At 42.2% G+C, this 26,311-nt stretch overlaps 1 protein-coding gene and 1 pseudogene across 7 annotated transcripts in view; one reads left to right on the top strand and one right to left on the bottom strand.

The window, feature by feature from the left end:
- Window positions 1-26,311, bottom strand: part of LOC138783491 (poly(rC)-binding protein 3-like) — a 531,869-nt gene that overhangs the window by 210,783 nt on the left and 294,775 nt on the right. The gene's annotated exons all lie outside the window — the stretch shown is intronic.
- On the top strand, window positions 3,456-3,588 carry LOC138785008 (U2 spliceosomal RNA; annotated as a pseudogene).

The raw sequence follows: 26,311 nt of genomic DNA, 5'->3' as shown, positions 1-26,311 counted from the left end.
CTATTTCCTTGGACAAAATTTCACAAAAAGAATTTCAAACTGAAAATAAGCAAGGATGCTCTAACTTTTTTTCAGCGTTACCTTTAGAAACTCCAGCCATTTTTCTCCAGATTAATTTCTTCTATATGTTAGAAAATCTTCACTTCTCTTTGGACCTTTTGACCTGTGCTTCTCATTTTCAGTCCTCACAGCCCACCATGTTTTGTGGATTGTATTTTTGTATTCCACAGGTGATATAATTATACTCAGTGGATCAGGTATTATCACAGGTTTTCTTTGTATGGGATATTCTCAAAGCATGACCTGTTGGTGGGCCATGAGGGCTGGAATTGAGAAGCACTGGTCTAGGGGACTAATCTACTCTATTTTCGTCAGGCTGTCCTCTCAGCTGACAATGAACTATCCCTAGCATGTTGGAGAAGCTGCTATTTCACCAAAGTAACCCACTGACTACTGCTCCATCTTCTTGGGTAATCTTTTTTTTTTTAAATTCTCTTTTTATTTTACATAATCCCAAACAGACATCCACAGAACCCCCCCCCCCAACAAGAATAAATATAGAACTTCACAAAGCAACATCCCCAATCTAAATATTGCTATTACTCATGTCTGGTATCACCCAGACTTCTTTGTCATTATACAAGAATTTTTTTATTTTTTTTATTTTCTCCGTATGGTTAAACATGCAGGGCGCCCCTCTCGTTGACTAAACCCTCCTTCTTACTTAACCCACCACCCTACCTCCACCTACTTTATAAACATTCAACCCACCAGGCTGCGGCGCAGCCACCCCCCCACCGCGCCAAGGGGGGAAGGGAGACGGGCGAAAGAGACCAGGACCGACCACCAACTTTTACCATATCAACTGTAGGCGTCATCAATATCAAAAAAAAAAAATTTACATATCCAAATAATTTATCCAAATAAATACAAATGACCACCACCAGCTTCAATCCCTTCTCCTGCCAATCTGACCCCTATCCAGGGCCACGCCGGCACCGGATGGAAAAACCATTCATCCACACCAGCTATCCACGGATCCGGAACTCCGGAGCCCATGAGCAACCACCCTGTCAAGTCCGAAGGTCTCCCCAGTCCATCTATTATGGGCTGCAGTTCCCCCAACTGACCAGGGTAAACTCACATATTTCCCATCCAAACAATTCATAATAGGAAAAAAAAAAAAAAAAAAAAAAACACAAGTGAATTCCCGATCCAATTACTCAACCCTCTCACGGCCGACCTACTTAATCGGGTTACTTTCCACCACTGTGTCAGTGGAGCGGTCCGTCCAATCCCGCCCCCCCCCCCCACACCCCCCCAACCCAGCAAGAGCGCAACCACGCCGCAACCCATTCACACCCCCAAACATCCAGCTAAATATAATTATCTACCGGGCGCCCTGAAAGTACCTCACAGATTACATTACTTCTCTTCACTTACTACCCTAATCTTAATCTAACTTTTATTTACAAAACACTTCAAGTTACAAAAAGAAATGGAAGTTCCATATACCATCATCCCTTAAAACAACAATCACCCCCCCCCCTCCCGGGCAGAAATTAGTAGATTAGTTTGCATCCGTTCCCTTTTTCTCTTCCCTCCATATCCTCTCATATCTAATATATAATTTCACCTTGTTTTCCCATGCTTGTACAGATAGTAACTCATTAGAATTCCACCTTTGCACAATCATCAGTCTTGCCACAAAAAGTCTCTTGTTTAAGATCCTTTTCTTCATGTTACCCACACCCACTAAATGGGTATCGTTGCTCAAGACAATCAGAGAGGGATATAGTTCTATTACCAATTCCAGCTCTTTTTCTATTAGCTCCACCACCCCCTTCCAAAATTCACCTAAAGCTGGGCATAACCAAAATATGTGTAACCAGTCATTTACTATTTCCCCACACCTCGCACAATCCGCTTCTCCTCTTTTCCCTATCTTCCTCAAGAAGTGAGGGGTATAGTAGAGACGGTGCAAGATATTCAACTGCACTAGTTGATGGTTATGATTCAGCGAGACATCCTTGATATTACCCAAAATCCTCTCCCATGCCCTTTCCGAGACATTACCAACTTCTTTTTCCCATCTCCCCCTACACCCTAGTTCTTTCCCCTCATATACTTCTTCCCTCAGTTTTCTATATATCTTGGATAACCCTTTCTTTTGCGGCTGTCCATTGTAAATTTGTGTTAGTATACCAGGCGTAGGGTCAACTAAGAAAGGACTTTTATCCTTAGAACTCATAAAGGCATGTCTCAGTTGAGCGTATTCATACCATTCTTTTCCTTCCAATCTATATTCCTCCTTCAATGAGTTCCAGGACCTCAGGTTCCCCTCTCTAAAGGCGTCGCACACTCTCACTATGCCCACCCTTTTAAGGTTTACCAATGTCCCAGCTTTATAGATTTCAGTCAATCTAGGGTTCATCCAGAGGGGCGTCCATTCAGTCGAGTTACATACATTACACCATCTCTTACACCTCTCCCAAGTCTTAATCAACATACCCACCATGGGAAAGCCCTCCCATTCCCTATCCTTTAGAACCCCCAATTCTAGGATCTCAACCATACCAACACCGGAATCGCTCCATTTATTTTCCAAAAATTTATATAACATAACATTATCTCTATTCCATAGGTACAGCTGAGACGCCAGAAAATACGATCTCATATCCGGGAGACCCACTCCCCCTTTCCCCTTTGGAAGGCATAGGACCGATTGTCTCAGCCTCACTCGTTTCCGTCCCCCATATCAACTTATTTATGGATGATTCCACCCTCTTAAATGTACTGTCATCTATCCAAATGGGTGTAGCACAAAAGATGTATAATAATTTTGGCAAGATTATTGTGCTGACAAGCATGATTCTGTCCGATTTGGACCGTATCAGATTTAACCATACATCCACCTTCTTGTCTATCTCTCTCGAGTCTTCTTGGGTAATCTTGAGGGATTAGCTCCTCCCCACCCTCCTCCTCACTAGGAATGTTCCAGGCAGATTGCTTCCTATTCCCCACCTGTGTTACCACAGCACTTGGGCTGGATCGTTAATACACCTGTGCAAAGCTCAAACAGCAGTAAATGTTCCTGGATCATTCCTAATGTTGAGGAGGGTGGGGAGAAAGGACAGAGAGGTGGTGCCAGCCTAATGCATATACAAATGTAAGCTCCGGCCGTTAGACAGCGCTGCCGGATTAAAACTTGTTTTTATGACAATAACTGCATCCCCTGCCGAACGGACCCCAGGACAGATCTTGGATTAAAAGCAGCTATCCGTAGGTACAAGTGGTTTGGGGGGGTCAGATTTTGGGTACAGAGTCACTTTAAGCGGATCTTCATAGCCATGAGTACGGGTATCTTCTCCTACAAGTCAAGTAACACAGGTACCCAGACAGAGTTCTGCACTACTTAGACAGTACAGGTATCTTCTTCTACTACAAGTCAAGTAATCGCTTCTCGGCCTTTTGGCTAAGATCAAGTGTAGTATCTGTTCTTAAATGAGCAGAGAACCACACAGATGAGTCATGGGTAGAATGGTTGGCTGTAAGATGGGCGGCCTTCCTAGTAGACCATGACCTTCTGGATCTGGCCATGAGGTTTCGAGGGGGTTGGGAGTCGAGGTGCAGAAGTGCCCTGGGAGTGGTGACCCCAGGGTGCCCTAACTCACTGGGTGTGGGACCCCAACTGAGGAATGGCACTGAGCACGCACTTCACATTCACACCCCTTTGAGCACACACCTCTAGTTTTCCGGCCTCTGGCTCTGTGAAAATTATGAGGAATTTTTATAGATGCGGCCAGATGTCCAGGCTGTTTTGCACGGCGCACATCTGATTTATTTATTCTTTTTGTCACTGTGTGTTCACTTTTCCACGTTTGTATGTCCACTAGGATTCTTCGGGTTGCGGTCGCCTTTTGGGGACCCCTCGGAGGTCTAGGGGAGGCATGTGTGGCCATCTGTGCTCCTTGCCTCCCTGCACCCCCGGTTCTCCTTCGGGAGTGACCACCTTTTTGATTGAACGGCGAACAATGAGGGCCTGGGCTATGCTCAGGTACGAGCTGTAGTTGTTTACCGGTCTGCTCTTGGCCTCGTCTGAGAGCGGACATTTGTCCTGGACCTTTGCAGGTGCCTTTTGGCCCGGAAGGAAAGCGAATTAGGTGTGTTGGGGGCCCATCTCTTTTCAGAGTGGGCTTGCAATAGACCGCATCCTCGTGCACTTTTTTGTGTGGCACGCTGCACTTTTTTAGTAGCACCTGGGTGATGAGAGCACGTTGCCTCGACTACGGATATCTTCTCCTACTACAAGTCAAGTAACACAGGTACTCTGACAGAGTTCTCCACAGCTTACAGGCCCCTCTTTGTAGCCTCCTATAACAGTGCTTCTCAAATCCAGTCCTCATAACCCATCAACAGGTCATAAAGTTTTTAAAGATTTCCTTAGTATTTCACACGTGATGTAATTATGCATCAGGTATTATCACAGGTTTTCTTTGTAAAAGAAATCCTCAAAACATGACCTGTGGGTGGGCCATGAGGGCTGGAATTAAGAAGCACTGCTTTGATATAAATTTTATATTTATCAAAGCAGTATAAATCTTACTAACTTACTAACTAGCCTTGTTTTAGTCCTTGAATTCTCTGTTTTCATTTGCACTGGTCTAGTAATCGATTTTTTCCACCAGACCCTTCTCTTCCCTGCTGAGTTCTCTCTGGTCATTTTACAGGTAATCTTTGCTTTGCTATGTGATTAACACCCTGCCTTTCCTCTCATTGTTTGCTTTTTCAGTTTGTGTTCTGTGTGCCTGGTCCAATCACATTCTGGATTTGGCCCCTTGTGTCCTAGACAGTGTTTGGTTCTTCTGTAATCCATGACAGCTATTAAGCCTCATTTGAGCATGGTAAGTGTACCCTGTGTTTCATATCTCTGTGTCTCTTTATCTGGTTACTCTGATTTTGGCTCTGACTACTCTTTTGGATTCGGATCCTGTACTGCATTGTCCACTTGGTACATATGACTGTACGACTATCCCTTGGTATTTGTCTGCCTGGTCTTTGTTTTGTGCTTACAGCTCAGCCTTAGGTAAGGGACTGTCGCCAACTTGCCCACAGTTGCCTAGAGCCATCTTGAAGCAAGTAGGCAGGGACAGCTGGGTGGGACAAGTCCAGGGCTCACTGTCCGTGTCCACCTTATACCCTTCCTGCTAGTTTTGGGGAAGCCTAGCTGACACAAATATTATGACCACACCATGACCACTGCCATTACCACTAGAGATGATCGAACATCGGAAAACCTTGTCGAAACTTCCGCATTTGATTCCCGATGCCTTCCCAGTCCGTGGGGAAGGAGGAGACATCTGGGTACCGCCTGGAATTCCAGGATTCAGCCTAGGTAACCGGGCTGTCTCTTCCTTCCCCACGGACTGGGATGGCATCGGGAATCAAATGGGGAAGGTTCAAGTTCTTTAAAATGTAAGATTTTCCAATGTTCGATCATCTCTAATTACCACCACAAAGGGACTGTCATGAATGTGCCTAGGATGAACTCCGTGCGCCCCTCAGCTCGTGCTGTGCGGCTGAGATGGCGCTGATATTCAGTGTTTTGTATGTCTTGTGCAGTAACCTGAACCCTGACTGAACACTGGCCTATTTCTAGTATTGTGTTCAGCCCCACCCGTCTGCTTTGTGCTCTGGCTATTTAGGAGTTACACTGCTGCCAGTTCTGATCCGCAGGTAATTCTGTTTGGAACCAGGAGCCTTGTCCAATAGGGGGCTGGAACTGTCTCCTTGTTCCCTATAAGTGTTTGGCTGAGGCTCATTCTAGTGCCGGATATTGAGCTTGTCTCTGCCTGTTTCTGTTTCTCTTGCTCTGTTTAGTCTGACTCTTTTGCTTTGTATTTCTGACCATCCCTGCTAGCTGCCTGCCCCTGACCATATTGCCTGTTTATAGACCTTGCTTCTTGGATTGTGTTTTTGTACTGCGCTGCCCGATTGTTGTGACCTGGACTGTCGACTATTCTTTATTGTATTTTGTCTGTATGTCTTGTCTTTGTGTCCCACCAAGCCAGTACAGGGACCGCCGCCCAGTTGCTGCCCTAGGGTTTAGCCTAGGGGGGCAAGTAGGTAGAGTCAGTGGGCGGGGCTGAGCTTAGGGCTCACTGTCTTGTCTTGTCCTGTTGTCCGGTTCCTGACAGTATATCCGGCCCAATATATATACTGCCCCCCTCTGGTGCCATGATTACTGTGGAAGATCTTGCTGCCCGGGTGGAGGGGGTGTCAGGCCTGGTGGTCAAACTGGAAAACCAGATCACCCAGTTAATGGAATCTAACCTGGTGGCTAAGATGGAGGCTTTGTCTTGCCTGGTTGAAGACCTAGCTAAACAGGTTCAAGTTTTGTCCGTCAACCAGAATAATGCTGTGGTAGCACCCCCAGTGGTGGAAAGGCCTAGAAAACTGGTCATGTTGCTCCCTGATAGATTTTCTGGCGAAATGGAGAAATTTGAGTCCTTTAGGAGTTCTTGCATGTTGTTTTTTCGGATCAATCACTTCCCTTCTGAGAAGGAGAAGGTTGGTATTGTGGTCTCACTGCTTCAGGGAGATCCTCAGGCTTGGGCTCTCAAAATCCCTCCTGAGGCGGAGGAATGGAACAGCTTGGAGAAATTCTTTTTGTCCCTGGGTACTATATATGCTCAACCGGATCACATGGCATTGGCAGAGAATAATCTACTCTCTCTGCGTCAGGGTAAGCGACAAGCAGAGGAATATTGTTCTGAATTTAGAAAATTTTGTGTGGTGACTACTTGGTGTGAACCGGCTTTAAAGGCTTTCTTTAAGCAAGGATTGGCAGAGGGCATTAAGGATGCCTGGGTAGGTCACCCAGATCATCCAACCCTTAAAGAGACCATGGCCTTGGCCATTAGTATTGACCGCAGACTACGTGACAGAAAGAGGGCGAAAGCTAACTCTGACCTCTTCCAAACTTCCACTTCTCCTGTTCAAAAACCCTTCCTCTCCCCTGTTGTCTCAGAGGAGGAACCTATGCAGCTGGGAGTACTGAACGTCAGGACAAGACAAGAGTTTCGGAGACATAATGGCCTGTGCTTTTACTGCGGGAACAGTGGTCACTACATCAGCCATTGCCCCATACGTCCCCGGCGTTCAGAACATCATCATCAGCATCCAGGTGACTCCCCGGAAGGTCATCTGGGCGCACAGGTAACCATTGGTGAAATGGGCATACATTGTTCCTCTGATAAACCTGCCATACCTGTACCTGGTGCTAATGTAAATTGTGGTGATGATAACTCGGTCTGTAACTCATCTGTCTGTAACCCCGAGTCCTCCGCTGACGAGTGGGAGACGGATAGCGACATTGATAGTGACATTCAAACCTGTGTGGTGAAAGGTCATTTTCCGCCTACTCCTGATTTGAGTGAGGGTCCGGTGGCCCCTCATAAAAGGGGGGGTACTGTCATGAATGTGCCTAGGATGAACTCCGTGCGCCCCTCAGCTCGTGCTGTGCGGCTGAGATGGCGCTGATATTCAGTGTTTTGTATGTCTTGTGCAGTAACCTGAACCCTGACTGAACACTGGCCTATTTCTAGTATTGTGTTCAGCCCCACCCGTCTGCTTTGTGCTCTGGCTATTTAGGAGTTACACTGCTGCCAGTTCTGATCCGCAGGTGATTCTGTTTGGAACCAGGAGCCTTGTCCAATAGGGGGCTGGAACTGTCTCCTTGTTCCCTATAAGTGTTTAGCTGAGGCTCATTCTAGTGCCGGATATTGAGCTTGTCTCTGCCTGGTTCTGTTTCTCTTGCTCTGTTTAGTCTGACTCTTTTGCTTTGTATTTCTGACCATCCCTGCTAGCTGCCTGCCCCTGACCATATTGCCTGTTTATAGACCTTGCTTCTTGGATTGTGTTTTTGTACTGCGCTGCCCGATTGTTGTGACCCGGACTGTCGACTATTCTTTATTGTGTTTTGTCTGTATGTCTTGTCTTTGTGTCCCACCAAGCCAGTACAGGGACCGCCGCCCAGTTGCTGCCCTAGGTTTTAGCCTAGGGGGGCAAGTAGGTAGAGTCAGTGGGCGGGGCTGAGCTTAGGGCTCACTGTCTTGTCTTGTCCTGCTGTCCGGTTCCTGACAGGGACTAATACCACATGCCATTACTCTATACCATTCACTATAGAAAGACCAGTATCCTCTAAACACTGACCCATACAGAGGTAGATACTAATGGTACACAGGCTTTGCACAAAATATATGTGATTACAGTGTAGTTATATTCAGTGACGCATATGGGGCATTTTTTCTCATCAGTTGTTTACTTCTCCTTTTCCTCTTCATGTGGCCTGGCCATCATAAAGACTTCTTCTGGTGATAATTTATCTACACAGAGTCTGCCAGACAAACATTTTAGACTTTTTACTCCAGCATCATCATCTTCATCATCATTAGAGATGAGTGAATCACTCGGAAATTCGTTTTGCGAATATTCAAAAGAATTCGCCAATATTCGTGAATTACATATAAACGAATTTAATTTAAAACAGTTAAACTATAGTAGCTACAATAGTGGGACTATTACATAAGAATTTTTTACCTTATGTTGCTGTGAAAAAGTGTCAAAAGTTGAAAAATATTGATTTTTAAAAAATGCCCATCAGCCTGTCAATCATTAAATTTCCGCCATGGAAAGCAGAGGACATCAGTGGATCAGCGGCGTAAACTCATTTTTGTCCTGGGACAGCAGTGGACCTTGCTAAATTAGCAGCTTCAAATGATGTCTGAAGAACATTGGTAGATGAGGGGTGTCAAATAAATGGTCTTCATGGGCATCATTGGACGCCAGTGGATCAGTGGCATAAAATGAGTCTTTCTCACAGGACAGTATTGGACATTGTAAAGCGGAAGCGGATTCTATGTGCAATGGCTTTATCTGTACATAAACACTTTTAAGCCAATGAGTTAGCTTCACCCAATGACTTTTAGAGTAGACACTTTTTATTTGTATAGCCTCACACTGGATTCTATGTGCAATGGCTTTTTCTGCACGCAAACACTCTTACGCCAATGAGTTAGCTTCACTTATTGACTTTTACAGTAGACACCTTTTATTTACATAGCCACACACTGGATTCTATGTGCAATGGCTTTTTTCTGCACCCAAACACTTTTACGCTCGCTCTTCCTGCTTCTCTCTCCTCGCTATCTACAGCCAGAATGCCATATGCTTCAACAGGCTGGCACTGTGTAGAGGGGGAGGGGCGGGGACTACACAGAGCGGTGGAATAGGGATTTTTACTTTATTCTATGGGAGATAGGGATTAACCATAGTGAGTCATCATATAACTGTATGCCAACATGGACAGCAGCTATGGCAGCCACCATGTTTGGCGAATTTTGGAGCAAATCGGGTGAAATTAGTTTTGCAATGCTTCGCTAGATTCTCTTCGCTCATCCCTAATCATCATCATTCATCACTTCTATACAAACTCCATCTATATTGCTTCCATATGTAGTAGTAAGGGTCCCTGTGCCCTAATATAATAGACAGGCCTTCTCTGTGCCCTCATACAGTAGAAACCCCCCATCTGCACCCCTTATAGTGGTTAGGTTCTCTTGGTGTTCCCATCTAGTAGTTAGGCGTCTCTGTGTCTTTGTTTAGTAGTCCCTCTATGCTATCATACAGTTATTGACCAGTTTTGTGCATCCATAGTTAGGTCCTTCTGTTTGCAAATGGTTTAGTTCTTATTGCCCTAATATAGTAGCTAGACCCCCTCAGTTCCCCCGCCCACCCTCTTGCCCCCCCATATATAATATTAGACCCTTCTGTGCATGTAAGCTCCCTGTAAAAAGTATCACTAGTGTACAAATAACCCTTTAATAAGCCCCTCCTCTGCACCAGCAGCTAATATGGCCATGAAATTATCCCCCTGTACTAGAGATGAGCGAACCGGGTTCGGGTTCGAGTCCATCTGAACCCGAACGATCGGCATTTGATTAGCGGGGGCTGCTGAACTTGGATAAAGCTCTAAGGTTGTCTGGAAAACATGGATACAGCCAATGACTATATCCATGTTTTCCACATAGCCTTAGGGCTTTATCCAAGGTCAGCAGCCACCGCTAATCAAATGCCGATCATTCGGGTTCAGATGGACTCGAACCCGGTTCGCTCATCTCTACCCTGTATGCATCTCCCTTTAAGCCCCCCCCCAAGTAGGTAGTATTCCCATGGTAGATAAATCCCTAATAGTGAGTGCCCCCCAGTGGGCAATATCTCCCATGTAGGTGGCAGTGAGGCGCCCCCCCCCAATAGGCTGTAAGAACTCCCTTAACCCTAGCTAATCTGTAATCTTAAAAAAAGAATTACAAAAAGGAATTCAGTAGATGAAAGTGGCCTCTTGTGACTGCAGGCAGAACACTGCAAGGGAGCCAGTGGCTCCTTGCTCTGTCGATTGGAGCACTGTGTTTAACTGAAAATGCTTGTTTGCAGTGAGTGGACCCCCCCCAGAAGCAGAGGACCACAGCAGGGCCCGCCAGGTGCTGATGCCAGCTATGAAACCTCTTCCTCTGGACCCGGTCCTGTGTCCTTTCAGGGAGGGGGACCCACTCTAGCTCAGGGCCCTCTGGTTCTCCGGTGGGCCAGTCCGAGCCTGATTGCTCCATGGTCAAGTTAAAGCCAATGTAAAGTGAGTTCATAATGGCCCAAATTTATTATCTGGCACATAATAAAATAGGAACATTTATTAAGTAGTTGTGCCAAATTGCAGATCTTTTACAGGCTTTACATGTTCTTTTTTTTTTTTTTTCACGAAAGAGAACATAGCACAGAAAAAGTAGCATAACTCATTTAATTATTATGACACCTTTGGGGTGTAAACTTTGACACAAATTACACCTTTTGCAGGGTAATGTCGAGAAACATGCTAATACTGCAGAATAAATCATCAGCAGAAAAACATCTTTTAGTAATGGCACAAATTTATTAGCAAATGTGCACCAAAATAATAATTACAGCTTTATAATACACAAAGATTGCCACTAAGTAGTCCTAAAATCACATGTAAAAGTATATTCCGAATAGTGTGTATACAAGTGGTAAAAGAATAAAGGACACTGTGGACTGGTCTAATGGTGGTTGAACCATAAAGCAGTCTGTAATTTGCCTCTTTCCTGCAACTAGATATGCTACAAATCCAGGTGTTCTAAGGGTTCTAAGGTAACATCCCTTACAAACACTTCAATACAAACTTTTTTGGCCTAGGACAGTACTCTAGTTGAGAACATCTTTGTTGACAGTATTTAAGTTTGTAAATTTACCAGTGTGAATGGTTTGGAAAAATTTCCTTAGAAATGTAGCAGCTTAGTGGTCGTATGTACTCTCATAGAAGGGTGTTGTCCTAAAAAATACACCTATGCAGGCTTTGGGAGGATGAAGCCTTCCTGAGACCCAAAAGGACACAATTGGCTTGGACAAAAATCTTGAGACCTCCTGAGCACAAGCTGACCTCCTGGGTGACTATGGAATTCTTGGTCACATGAGCGAAGGCCTGGATGCTTTTCTTGAAAAATATATTACAAGTTATGGGCACTAGATTTCTGGTGATTCGTTGATCCAGGGATTTATTTTGATTGTCATTGGAATCGGAAAGGAATTTTCTCTCTGTGATGGGGCAATTGTAATCTGCCTCGTGTTTAAATTGATGGACTCTTGTCTTCTTTTAATCTTATTAACTGTTACTACACTATGTTACTAGTAATGTGATGCACTCTTCTTTGGGTACAGGTAGAGAGACTACCATATCTATTACTGAGTTAAGTTGCTGTTCTTTAACCATCTCAATTTAGGAGCAAGTATCCCACCAAGTGTGAATGCAGCCAATATGCATTGTTTGCCTCAAAGCTTGCTGTGCATCGAGAAAAAAATAAATACTTATTTACACGAGAACTAAATTATTTTCGGCAAGGTGTGACCTACTACAACTAAAAATGCTTTGTTTGTCTGTAGGTTGTCTTCCAGAAGAATAGAGGAAAAAAAAGAAAAGGGAACTAAGTGTAAATCGGGTCCAGCACTCCAAAAAGAAAGATGTAAAAAGATGAATTTAATCATGTCGTAAATACTGTAGTGAGGGTGAGCATACCAGTTAAAAACGAAAAGCAACCAATCATGGATCAGAAAGAAATCATGTGCAACATCATGTGATATATCATATGACATCTAGCACAATTTATTTTTAATTGACCGGAGAAGGGAAAGAAAAAACATGGAACAACGTATCAAGGAAACTTTAAAAAGGAGTAGAAGTACAATGGTAACCACGCTCAATACACATATGAAGATTGTTTTTACCATGAGTAGAACCATTTGGGACATAAAATGAAGCAGGTACTATAACCATTGGTGATGAAACAATAAATCATTCTTAAAATTCAGGCTTTCTTTTGGTATATGTGTAAATAAGCAGAAAATGCATTCCACTACAGTTTTTGTCTTGAGTCCCCTCCATGTTGTGGTATATTTACTTTTTTACTGACATGAAAAATGGAAAAGTAGTAACATCTCCCCTATGTATTTAAACAAAATGTTTAGCTGCCCCAGACATTTGACAAAAGCCACCCTTTCTGACATCTGCAAGATGTTTCCTGATTTGTATTTTTAAATCATGTGTTGTGCAATCTACATATTTAAGTTTACACAATATTATAGATAACATGATGGCTCTTGCAGTTTTTAAAATCACGTATCTAAAAAGATGTAATCCCATCCCTGCTGGTATATTAATAGGTTGAAGTTGTATATGAGCAAATTTGGCAGTGAGTTTGGCCAAATCTATAATTGCCTGTATGTTTTGCATTTTGGGCGACATTTATAAAAAAGCATGTAATGGCAAATAATTGCCGTTATTTTAAAACAACAGCTGTTGCTTTGAAATAATGGCCACTATTTTCCATTTAATGGTGGCCATCCACTTAATTTGAGCAAAGAGATGTCCCTTCAAGTCAAGTCTCACTCAATCAAGGGGTCTTAGAATAATTGACTGTGGATTTTATGCCAAGCCAAACATTTAATTCAATTTATCGTTAAGTCGTTTGAATCTAACCGATAATCATTAGGTTGAATAACAGTTAACAATTAACGACCAAACGAATTGTTGATCGTTTAATAAGACCTGGACCTATTTTTATTGTTGCTCGTTCGCAAATCGTTCACATTGAATAAGACGTGGTTCAGTCGTTCGCAGTAGTGACAAACACAATAGCGACGTCAAGACGACCGCAAGAACGATCATAAGTAACGATTATCGTTTCATGTAAATGGGTTAACAATGTCAAGTATTTCGCAATAGCGGTCATTTGGATAGTTTATCGTTAACAATTATGAGAACGATAATCGTCCTGTGGAATAGGGCCCTAAGACTTGACTTGAAGGTACACCTCATTGCTCAAGAGGAGAGAGAGCTATTTTGCATATCCTTTCTTCCCAGAATTCTTAGTGGAGCAGCAATGGTCCGTAAGTCTCCACAAGTCTTTATGACAAGCTATCCTTAAGAAGAGTTAGTACCCCTTTGAGTCATTTGAAATTTTTTTGGGGAGTGAATATCTCCTTTAAGATTCTACTTTTATATCATAGTTTTTAAACAATTCTTTTGATGCCTTCTCTTATAAGTCCAAGATATATTTTGTTGTTTGCATTGTACATGCAAGGTCTCTGCAGCGTTTCAATGCTTTGTTTCATCTTCAGAGGAAGCAGTTTTCATAGTTTCCTTGTAAAGCCAGTCATGTTGACTCTTTTGAGAATTCACATTGCTCAGAGGTTAGTGAAAATAGATTTTTCACTTACAGCATGCTTTCAATTCATTTTTTTGCTTTGTGACTCATCATAAAGGCAAAGCAAGAGAACAAATATATTAAGCTTAAATGAAGTTATAACAGCATATGTAAAAACTGTTAAAGTTAAAGTTTTTTTTTTTTTTAATCTAGGGTAGTTATGCCTTATCCCCTGTATGCACGGGATAGAACATAACTAAGAGATTGAAGGGGGTCCCACCACTGCCCCCCCATGATCTCAAGAATGGGAACCCTAAAAGCTGAAGCTCCGTTTATTCCCTGCGAAGCTGACAACAGGGATTTGAATTCACATTTTTGGCTCTCTTCGGCATTATCATAGAAAATGAATGGAGCAACACCATGCATGTGTGGCCTGCATCTCTATTCAGCTGGGATTTAAGGGTGAGATGGGAGTATGTTTTTTAAACCTTTTCCATTTACTAATTTTCCTCTTTTCCCACTGGTACAACTCTAACATGGACGCAAATCTAATTAACTTCACACAAACTGGCTTTACTACATATTGTGGAAGGGTAACCTTACCATGTAGTGTGTACTTAAACTGTACCATATATACCTCTGATTTTATGTGAAGGTTTTCTTTTCATTGATTCAGCAAACATGTGTAATTAAAAATACATTAGCATGCCTCCTCAGTTGCTTAATACCTCCCAATGCGTCCAGTGCCAGGGACACACATGCCCAGTAGCTCATTCCAACTTCTCTGATCCTCAAATATATGGGTGGTCAGAATAATCCCTGATTGCAGGTCAGCCAGTGAAAATCTGTATACAAAAAGCATCTTTTTCCTGCCAGCACCAAACACATTAAGTGAAAGTTCTAAATGATAATTAAAAGAATAGTAGCATACATCCTAACAAGGATGTAACAACAATTCCTAGTCTTAAGAGTGTTTTTTATAGTTATATTTATAGGTTTTTAGGTACATTAAAAGGAGTGTTAAATGCAAAAAATATAACATAAACACAATACAATTTCAGACTACAATATCTACATGAAATATCCTTAAGAATAAAAAAAAATATATATAAACCCATCTGCTCCTATTAAGACATTCTTAGGCTATGTTCACACAACGTCAAAAATCTTGAAAAGGCGGAAGATTTTGATATTTAAAAAAATATCTGTTATTGCCGTAATTTAACCGACTGCAATGGCAATACATTGATGTCAATAGTAAGACGGACGACCAATGCACACAATGTATCGAATAACGGACGTTTTTACCACGGACCTCCAAAATAATGAACATCTTTTGCAAACAGCGGACGTTTTTATTAGTTGTTCACACAGTTTTTCTTTTGTTACCGTCCTTCGACTGTCTTTACTATTAAATTCAAAGGACTTTTCAATTAAGACACACCCAAAATGCAATTAGTAATTCCAAACTAAAATAATGCGCAAACACCAGTCATTGCACTAAGATGAGGCCAGGCAGCTAAATGACGTCCATTATTTTAAACTCAAAATGACGGAAGTAATTTTAAATGAAGCTGAAAAAACGTCATGTGAACAGGTTGTCCTGGCAAAATCAACTGTTCCCCTATCCACAGATTGGCGGGGGGTATGGAGATCAGACCCCCCGACAATCTCTGTATCTGTCCCTGGGTTCTTCGTTATGAATCGAGCCCACGGCTATAGCACGTGACCCACTGCTCTATTTATTCCTATGAAGTTGTGTAAAGAGCAGAGTAAGCTGTACTTGGCTCTCTCTGGTGGCTCCATAGCAATGGATAGAGCTGCGGGTCATGTGCTGTACCCGTGGCTCAAATCATAACATACAGAGATTGTCACGGGGTACAGATGTCGGATCCCTGTGATCTCTTACTTGCCCTGATTTTGCCCAACCTCTTTTAACTCCTTCACATCAGCAATACATATATATATTAACGGCCCTACTGCTGATGCCCCCTGCAGTAGGAATGTATATATATATATGTATATGCATTCCTGCTGTGAGTTTTAGTGTGTGGGGCCACTTTAGATCACCAATAATAGTGATCAATGGCATAGCATAGCAGTATATGCAATCTAATGATTGCATGTAATAGTCCTTTAGGGGGACTTATAAAGTGTAAAAAAAGCAATCAAAAATTTTCTTTCACACCAATATGATACACATAAAAACTATACATTATGGCACAAAAAATGACCAGCCAATCCTGTAGGTGGAAAAATTGTAGCGTTATGGCTCTTAGAAGGCAGGGAGGAATATTGCTTCAATGTGACTCGGACGTCCGTGCATTAATGACCTTTAGTCATGAAGGGGTTAAGATATAGAGTAAGAATATAATCATGCACTAGATAATAGTTCTTACATGTTAAAAATCATTACACCATTGAAATTCTGGATGTGAATTTATTAGCCATTTATAGCATTGATCCTGCCTTTAAGAGCATTATGCCTCAAGCAAGCTAATTTTCTTTCCCTGATATTCTACAGCACATCTGTTGGTAGTAGTAGAAATATAAATGTAAAGAAAAAGAAGCTGTGAACTGCACTAGAACACTCTTATTGATCGGGGCTTAAAAGAGGAAGAGTGAATGTGGAACTGTTATTAATTATGGTAGCCGTGCTTGAGATCAGTTCAATGCTGCAAAAACCAAGCTGCATGCAAATAATGGAAACTCATGAAATGAAGCTTAGCTGCATGTGCGGCTAAGTAATACTGTTCAAGGCTCAGTGAATCGTTGTAGGCAGACCATTTATCAGCTTGTGGGTCTTACCTGGCTGTGACAGCAGGACTGGTACTATTCATACTTTGCGCCCTGCCATCACAATTGAATTTGTAACCTGACTGCTCAGCTGTCAGTTTTACTTGAATTCACATTTTATTCTAATCAAAAACTGGGATATAAAGCAATGTTTTTGTTCAGCTTACAGGAGTACGACCTAACAGAATCCATCGACTGTTTTTGTACTTTAATCACCGACTTTTAGGATTTGCTTAAACAAGTAATAACATTTAAATTGAGAAGTCTTTACTAAGCCCAAACAGTCACTTTATATTTATTCATTTTCATGTTCAAAATATTTGATAGTAGGGAAAGTTTATTTCTGAGGAATATCTGTTCCTTTCCCTGTTTCACAATACTTCACAATTAGTGATCAGCAAATTAATTTGAAATGCATAACCATGAATGGTGCATTCACACAGATTTATCTGACAGATTTTTAAAGCCAAAGCCAGGAACAGACTATAAACAGAGAACAAGTCAAAAAGGAAAGACTGAGATTTCTCCTCTCCTCAAATCCATTTCTGGCTTTGGCTTTAAAGCTCTGTCAGACAAATCTCTGTGTAAACGCACCATTACACTCACTAGTAAATTCACTGGGTTGACTGCATCAGAATCAACTGTCAAATCTAAAGCAAATCTACAGTGATAGGAAGCACATTCTTTCTTTTTTCTCATCAGCATTTTTATTAAGTGAAACATAAGCTAATACAATTACACAATCAGAGTGGAAAAGATATGACAAATTATATGAAATGAACAAACCTTAAGTTTGGAGGGTGTCAGGCATAAAGCATATCAGGAGAGACTTAAAGGGGTTGGCCACTTTATATTAAAATTGCTCAGTGTACAGTATTAGTAAGTGTACTTACTGAATATACTGACAGCAGCTCCCTGTGTACCTCATAGAGCTAATATCAGACTCTCCTCCTCCAGGCTGCTCTGCCCTGCTCTGTGGTGTTTTGGTCCATAAGATTGCTTACATGGAGGAGCATGTGACCATGCCCCGCCCCCCAGTGTCCACCACTGAGCCTGTATATGTCTATGGAGGACACAGGGGACAGGGCATGGTCACATGCTCCTCCATGTCGGCCATTTTATGGACTGAAACAAAACAGAGCAGGGCAGCCCAGCCTGGTGAAGGGGAGTCTGATTTTAGCTCTATGAGGTATGCAGGGAGCTGCTGTCACTATATACAGTGACTACACTTACTAATACTTTGTACTGACCTATTTTACTATAAAGTGGCCAACCCCTGTAACCCCTAGGCGACCTAGGACGTACCAATACGTCCTGGAAGTCTGTTCCCAGATGACTCTGGACGCACCTATACGTCCTGAGCTATGAAGCGCGCTCCGGAGCGGGTGGGGGCCATAGCAGGTGGGGGCCAACTGCAATCAAAAGCCGACACCTCACCGTTAATTACATGCTGCAGCGATCGCGCTGCAGCGTGACATTAACTCTTTAAACGGCGCAATCACGCCGCGGCGTTTAAGTGTAAGTGACAGGGGGAGTCCCCTGTCACTTACCGATCGGTACCCCCGCATTGTGACTGCGGGGGTCCCGATCAGTAAAACGGACCGCTGGAGGTCTCTCACCTGCCTCCGTGCGGTCCGATCGGCGCTCTGGTCACTGAGCCTGTACAGGCAGGCTCAATGAGCAGAGCGCTGATAACACTGATCAATGCTATGCCTATGGCATAGCAATGATCAGTGTAAAAATCAAAGTAGTGTATGTACAAGTCCCCCAAAGTAGTGTATGTACAAGGGACTTCAAATGTGTAAAAAAAAAGTTAAAAATCACTAAAACACTACCCCAAAACCTCTTCCCCAATAAAAGTTTGAATCATCCCCCTTTCCCATTATATAAATAAAACATATAAAAATAAATAAATAAACATATAATATACCGTAGCGTGCATAATTGTCTGATCTATTAAAATATAACAAGCGTCATTGCGAACGGTGAACGGCGTAGACGAAAAGAGGGAAAAAATTGGCAGATTACCAATTTTATGTTACATTATATATATATAAAAAAATAATAAAATGTCATCAAAACGTCCGATCTTCAAATATGGTATTATTAAAAACTAGAGATCATGGCAGAAAAAATTACACCCCATACAGCCCCGTAGATGAAAAAATAAAACCGTTATAAGCGTCAAAATAGGCCCATTTTATTAATATTTAATTGCCAAGAAAAAGGATTTCATTAAAAAAATATATATAACATTAGAGAATCTGTGTAAACCTGCATATGGTTGTGTTCGGGCTGACCTATAGAATAATGGTATCATGTCGCTTTTACCATATAGTGCATTACGTAGACACAGAAACCCCCCAAACGTTACCATATTGCATTCTTTTTTACGATTTCACCTACTTATATCTTCATAAATAATATACATGTTATGGTAAAATGAAAGACGCCATTACAAAGTACAACTATTCCTGTAACAAAAAAGCCCTTACATGGCCTTGTAGATAGAAAACTGAAAGTGCTAGAGCTCTTAGAAGGGGAGGAGGGAAAAACGAAAGCGCAAAGATCAAAATTTGCACGGTCCACTGGGTCATTTTGGGCCTGGTCCTCAAAGGGTTAAGGATTTGAATCTGTATAGTCTGGAATAGGGATGGTCCGAACCTGCCGAGGTTCGGGTTCATACGAACCCGAACTCTCGGCAATGATTCCCGCTGTCTGCCCGCTCCGTGGAGAGGGTGGATACAGCGAGTGGACCGCCTGGAAAACTGGGATACAGCCATAGCCATAGGCTGTATCCCAGTTTTCCAGGTGTTTCTCCTGCTGTATCCACCCGCTGCACGGAGCGGCCAGACAGCGGGAATCTGATGCCAAGTGTTCGGGTTCATACGAACCCGAACCTCGGCAGGTTCGGACCATCCTTAGTCTGGAGGAAAGAAGGGAAAGGGGGGACATGATTGAAACCTTTAAGTATGTAAAGGACTAAATAAGGTTTAGAATGGAAGTGTTTTTAGTAAAAAACTGAACTCAAGAACAAGAGGACACAGTGAAAGGTTAGTTGGGGGAAAGATCAGAAGCAACATAAGAAAATATTATTTTACTGAAAGAGTAGTAGATACTTGGAACAAACTTCCAGCAGATGTGGTTGGTAAAGCTACAATAACAGAATTTAAACAGGCCTGGAAAAAACATATATTTATCCTAAGATAATAAGAATGGAAATACTAAAAGGGCAGATTAGATGGACCCAGTGGTCTTTTTCTGCCGACAATCTTCTATGTTTCTAAAACCAATTTTTAATAACAAAAGTAAATTTGAATCTTTCTTAGGCAAGCGGGAATTAAATGTCCTTTCTGCTACATAAAGAACATACTGTACTAATCATGATTTTACTAAATATTAAAGAACATTAAACAGTATTTTTTTTATGTATAATTTTACATTTATTAGTGTAACTATTTATAAAAAGTACAATAAATGAAGAAAAATAATCATGTAGAAAATGATACTATACAATTTTCTAAATAAAATATGGTAACAGTACAAAATTCAACAATAGCCATAATATAATAACTTCAAACTAACAATACATATAATCAGCAGAATGTAATGCAGCCAAAATATAGTAACCATATTCATTTGGTTATAGCGCAACAATCCTTATCCTCATCAGCCTGTGCTGCTACTACAGTGCAGCACAACAAACTGTTAATAGAATATGATATAGGCTTGTACAGTAATTTACTCAATTGACAGAGAATATTATAAACATTGAATGTTACCAGAACCTGAAAAAGCAGCAACTGAATACTAGAGATGAGAGCAACTTGTGCATGCTTCGGTCAGTCCTAACCTGAACGTGTGGCATTTGATTACAGGTGGCTGAAGAAGTTGGACGCAGCCTTTGGCTATGTGCACACTATGTAAGAGACCAGCAGTTCAGTGACCCGGGCGGGTCACGGAACGGCTAGTCTCTGAAAAGATCATCTTTTCGGCCGCAGGGTTTTGATGTGGGCGCATCCGTGCGTGCCCGCATCAGAACTTTCCACTGAACACTATGGAGAGAGCGGCCGAAGCCGCTCGCTCCATAGTGTGCACTGACATAGTGTTCACTGAATAGCAGCTGCAGAAAACTGACATGTCAGTAGTTTGTGGTGCTGCTAGGGATCCCGACCGGAGCATATACTATGTGTATACGCTCCGCCGGGATCCCTTAGACAGGTAACGTATATTTTCGTAATAATCTCGGACGTTGTGTGAACATAGCCTTAGGGAGTCCTGGAAAACATGAACACAGCAAACTGAATCCATGTTTTCCAAGACTCCCTAGGGCTGCATCCAACTTTTCCAGCCACCGGTATTCAAACACTGAATGATTTTTTGTTTAGTGGCGCTTTGTTAGCCTCCAAAAAAATGACAGAAAAACTGGCAAGATTATATATATATATGAATATATTTAACAAGAAAGACAAAAAGTGATGGCACTGCCTGGCTCTCCACTAGATGGCAATCTATTTCAGGCTGGTTCCGGTATGTGGTGGTGCTCAATCCAAAATAAACATGCTGTATGAACAATGAATAAAGGATGAAAGGAGGCACTCACCAGCAGTGTATTTAGACCATCCGGCTTTTATTGCTGTGCGCAGGGAGAGCGGGGGAGACAAGGTGGGTGACCGCAGTTTTGCGGCTTGGTGCCGCTTTGACGAACCCTCCTGATGAGGGTTCGTCAAAGCGGCACTAAGCCGCAAACCTGCGGTCACCCACCTTGTCTCCCCCGCTCTCCCTGCGCACAGCAATAAAAGCCGGATGGTCTGAATACACTGCTGGTGAGTGCCTCCTTTCATCCTTTATTCATTGTTTATATAAATATATTCTTTTTCCTTTGGCATCTTGAGACAAACAGAAGAAGTTTTGTTAAACTCTAAGGGAGAGAAATAACACAGCGGAAAAAACACCAAATATTGCATTTTGGAAAAAGGGCCACAGAGCCAAAAAATGCCAGAGGGAAGACAAAAATGCCACAGAAAAAATGCCAAGTAAGCCATTTTATAAAATTCCATTTTGACTCACAGCTGACACCTGGCCATGGCATTTTCTTTTTGGCGTTTTATTGCAAAAAGTTTAGCCACTGTAAAGTAAAAGTTAGCAATACAATTAGGAAATGTCTACTAAAGACTTTTTGTACAGTAGGAGGGGGAATTATTACTAGAGATGAGGGAAGCAACTGGAAATTCATTTCGCGAGTCATTAAAACAGCTTAAAATATAGTAGCTACAGTACTGGGACTATTACAGAAGCGCAAATTTGTTATAGCTTGTTGTTGTAAAATCGTCAAAAGTTGGAAAATCACAATTTAACAAAAATATCAATCAGCCAGTCAATCCTCCAATTTCCTCCATGGACAGCAGTGGACCTTAGTGAATAAGCATCAATTTGTTCCCCAGGACAGGAGTGGAGTGCAACCACTGATTATGTAAAGCGTACACTCAGTTCAGTAATGAAACCCAACTTGTATAACACAGTAGGAGTGGAGTGCTACCACTGATTAAGTAAAGTGCACGCTCAGTTCAGTAATGAAACCAAATTTGTATAACACAGTAGGAGTGAAGTGCGACCACTTTTTATATAAGGTGCATGCTCAATTCACTGATCCCAGTAAATTGGTATAACTCAGTATCATCCACTGGAGTATCTAACTAATGGGGGGACCTACCTACCTCACCCCAAAAGTCCTATTTCTTCCCACAAACCCACAAACATACCTACTTACTTTACTGCGCATGACACCAAACAACAGAATTACTACTGTTTAGGATGCTATATGTCACGACTCAGGTCACAGAGAGATGCAGGAGAGACACGGACAGTGAAACCTAAGCTCAGCCCCACCCACTGTCCCTGTGTACTTGCCGCTTTCTGCCCTAAGCTGCAGCAGGCAACTGGCCGGTTGTCCCTGGCCTGGATACATGAAACAAAAGACAAGACAAGATGGATAAACACAACAAGAATAGTCAGCAATCTGAGTCAAAACAGTCGGGCAGAAAATGGACAAAATCAAGATCCAATATCACGGTCTAAGGTCAGGCAAGATGCCTGGGCTACAAGCGAACAGGGAAAGTCAGGAAGGCAGATCAAGATCAAGAATACTGTACAAGGAACTATGAAACCAATAAAATAACAGACACAAGACAGAGCTCAATAGCCGGCAAAGTACAGACAGACACAGAGACCTTAAATGGAAACCAGGAACCCGGTCTATTGGACCAAAGATAGAACAGAAAACCAAAACAGGTAAACCGTAAAGTGGCCAGAAGGGAACCCAGCAGAGTAGGCACGGCTGGGATAGGGAAAACAATTAGCAGAACAGAAAAAGTAAGACAGAGTTTAGACACAGCTCAGAATGTAAACACAATTCATGGCCAAAACATCCGTACTATTCAAAGGTGGTAGTATTGAAACCATGTAATAACACATAATAAAAAAAATTAAAATCGAAAAATTTTAAATTACTTTAAAATATAAAGCAAAACAGGCAAAATAGCAAATGGCATATATGCAAACACAACTGGCATAGGGTCAACAAAATACAATTGAGATGTGCCATATAATGAGTGCAAAACTGTTCCTTATTATGTGCATATCTCACACTTATAAAATCATTTCTACTCAGGGTACATGCTGTCCAAGGTATATCACCCAGATATGATCAGATATGACTGCCCTCTCATATCCGACCACCCATAAAGTTCTTTGCAGCTGTCATTTGTGCTCCTTCTTAAAGGGGTTGTCCAGCGTGGGGGCTATTTTTTCATATGGCCGGGGAGGAGGTGGCGGAAAGAAAAGACGTCCACTCACCTCCCCGGTTCCAGCGGCGGGTCCCGAATCGCGTTGCTCCGGTGCCTGGTTCCCGGCCGCTCCCGGGTGTCTGACACGGGCCCGAGACTTGTCGTCTCAGGTCTGCTCAGCCACTCAGTGAAGGAGGCGGGATCACGTCACGTCTCGGGCCCGCGTCAGACACCCGGAAGCATCCGGGAACTGGGCACCGGAGCGACGCGATGCGGGACCCGCCGCTGGAACCAGGGGGGTGAGTGGACGTCTTTTCTTTCAGCCACCTCCTCCCTGGCCATATGAAAAAATAGCCCCCACGCTGGACAACCCCTTTAAGCTTGCCCTTATGCCTTCTGTATCTATTCCCCCCACTCCTTTTTGTCTGCAGGCTTGTCATCAGCAGAAGTTTAGTGTTTAGTGTATCCCTTTCCTTGCTCAGTAACCTTCTCTCTCTGTCCACGTGTCATCTATTGTAATGTATTATATAAATCATTGGCCTTGCACAATGCCAAACTATTTATTCCATCGCTTTTGCAGTCTAACAAATCAAAAAATTTCGTACAGGTTTAAAGAAAATATTTTAATGACTGTCTAATATGTATTGGGGACTACCCATTCCGCTGAAAGAGATCATGTTGGGGCAAGAGGAAATTCAGGTATTTTGGATTTCAACTGCACAATCTGGCAGTGGCTTACTGCTTCCTCTCCTCATTCACAATATGTGTACACTGGGTAGGGTGTATAGGATAAGGAGGAAAAGTAGCTGTAAGCTGGACAAATGATTGGCCAACTGAAGTGTTAGAAGGTAGAAAACAAATAAAGGTTGATATACTTTGCATCTTAAGGCCACATTCATACAACATATCTTTTCATTAAAGGGGTACTCCAGCGAGGGTTCACTTTTTTGCTGGGACCGGGGAGGAGGTGGCCGAGGGAAAAGAAGTCCACTCACCTCCACGGTTCCAGCAGCGGTTCCCGAAGGGATACGTTTCAAGTCCTGCATTCCAATTAACCTTGCAGACAATGTAAATTATGGGTGGAGCCGTACTTTACATTGCCTGCATAGCCAATTTTGTACGGCCTCTATTCCAATTCCAAAGAAGTGATGTTAATCTGGCCAATACTGCAGTACCGGCCAGGATGAACTGCACAGACAGCGACTATGACATGGCCGTGTCACAGAACGTCTTAAAACGTGTGAACATGATCTAAATTAAATTTTTTCAAGGTTAATATACTATCAAGTTTTATAATATAGCAGGCAACAATGAATGAACAGAAAAGAATAATTGCATTTTTCTGCAATAATTATACTTTGTTTTCATAGATTTCAAAGGCTAAAAGCCTTCGGCAGTGTTTACCTGAGTGCCCTGTTGTGTACACTTATTATCCCCTCTCCATGAAGCAGATGTTAGAAAGACACACACACACACACATTTATAATTTGTCTCCTACATTTCATACACCCATAGATAAGCTTACAGGCTGGCACATATGATCTCTCTGTGATATATTATAAAAAAAACAACTTACTTCTGTACAGTTCGGTCCATAAATATTTGGATAGTGGCAAAATTACCACAGTGAATTTTGAACAAAACAATTGAGATGTAGCAAGTTCGGGACTTTCAGCTTTAATTCAGAGGGTTGAACAAATGATTGCATAAACATGTGGGGAACTAAAGCATTTCCTATACACAATCATTTTATTTCAGGGGATCAAAAGTAATTGGACAAATTAAATAATTGTGTTAATTTCTAATACTTGGTTGAAACCCCTTTGTTAGCAATGGCTGCCTGAAGTCTTGAGCTCATGGAGATCACCAGCCGCTGTGTTTCCTCCTTGGTATTGCTCAGCCAGGCCTTTGCTGCAGCGGGTTTCTGTTGCTGGTTGTTTGTTGGGTCTTTCTGTCTGAAGTTTCGTCTTTAACAAGTGAAATGCTGCCAAGTTGGCTTGAGATCAGGTGACTAACATGGCCATTCAAGAATATTCCACTACTTTGCTTTAATAAACTCCTGGGTTGCTTTGGCTTTAAGTTTTGGGTCATTGTCAATCTCTATTATGAAACGCCAACCAGTTTGGGTTTGAGCGCACAGTATGTCTCTTAATAGCTCAGAATTCATCTGGCTGCTTCTGTCCTGTGTCATCAATATATACTAGTGACCCAGTGCCACTGGCAGCCATGCATGCCCAAGCCATCACACTGCTTCCGCAGTGTTTTACTGATAATGTGGTATGCTTTGCAGCTGAACCATGCATTAACCATGCTATTTTCTTTCCATCATTCTGGCAGGGGTTGACCTTGGTTTCATCTGTCCAAAAAATGTTCTTCCAGAACTGTGTTGGCTTTTTAGATTTTTTTTCTTAGCTAAGTCCAATCCAGCCTTCTTATTCTTGAGGCTTGCACCATACGGTGAACCCTCTGTATCTACTTTTATGCAGTCTTCTCTTTATAGTAGATATTGATATGCCTACATCCGGGGGAGTGGTGGTCACTTGGTTGGCTGTTGTAAAAGGGTTCCTCTTAACCATGGAAATTATTCGGCGATCATCCAAAACTGTTGTCTTCCATGGGCATACAGGTCTTTTTGCATTGTGGAGTTCAGCAGCTCTTACTATTTTCTTTTCTTTTCTTTCTTTCTTTCTTTCTTTCTTTCTTTCTTTCTTTCTTTCTTTCTTTCTTTCTTTCTTTCTTTCTTTCTTTCTATATTGTAGCATTTTCTTGGATAGCTTTTTTTCTGTTTTCGCCATTTAAGGATGTCTTGGTTCACCTGCATGGAGAGCTCCTTTGACCACATGTTTTCTTCACAGTAAAGTCTTCCAAATGCAAATACCACACCTCAAATTACCTCCAGGTCTTTTATCTGCTTAGAATGACATAAGGTAGGAATTGCCCATAACTGCCTATGAAACAGCC

This window comes from Dendropsophus ebraccatus, chromosome 2 (genome assembly GCF_027789765.1).
Source record: "Dendropsophus ebraccatus isolate aDenEbr1 chromosome 2, aDenEbr1.pat, whole genome shotgun sequence".
Taxonomy (NCBI): Eukaryota; Metazoa; Chordata; class Amphibia; order Anura; family Hylidae; genus Dendropsophus; species Dendropsophus ebraccatus.
Note: the sequence above shows the minus strand (reverse complement) of the source record. Positions and strands in the feature narration are given on the sequence as shown.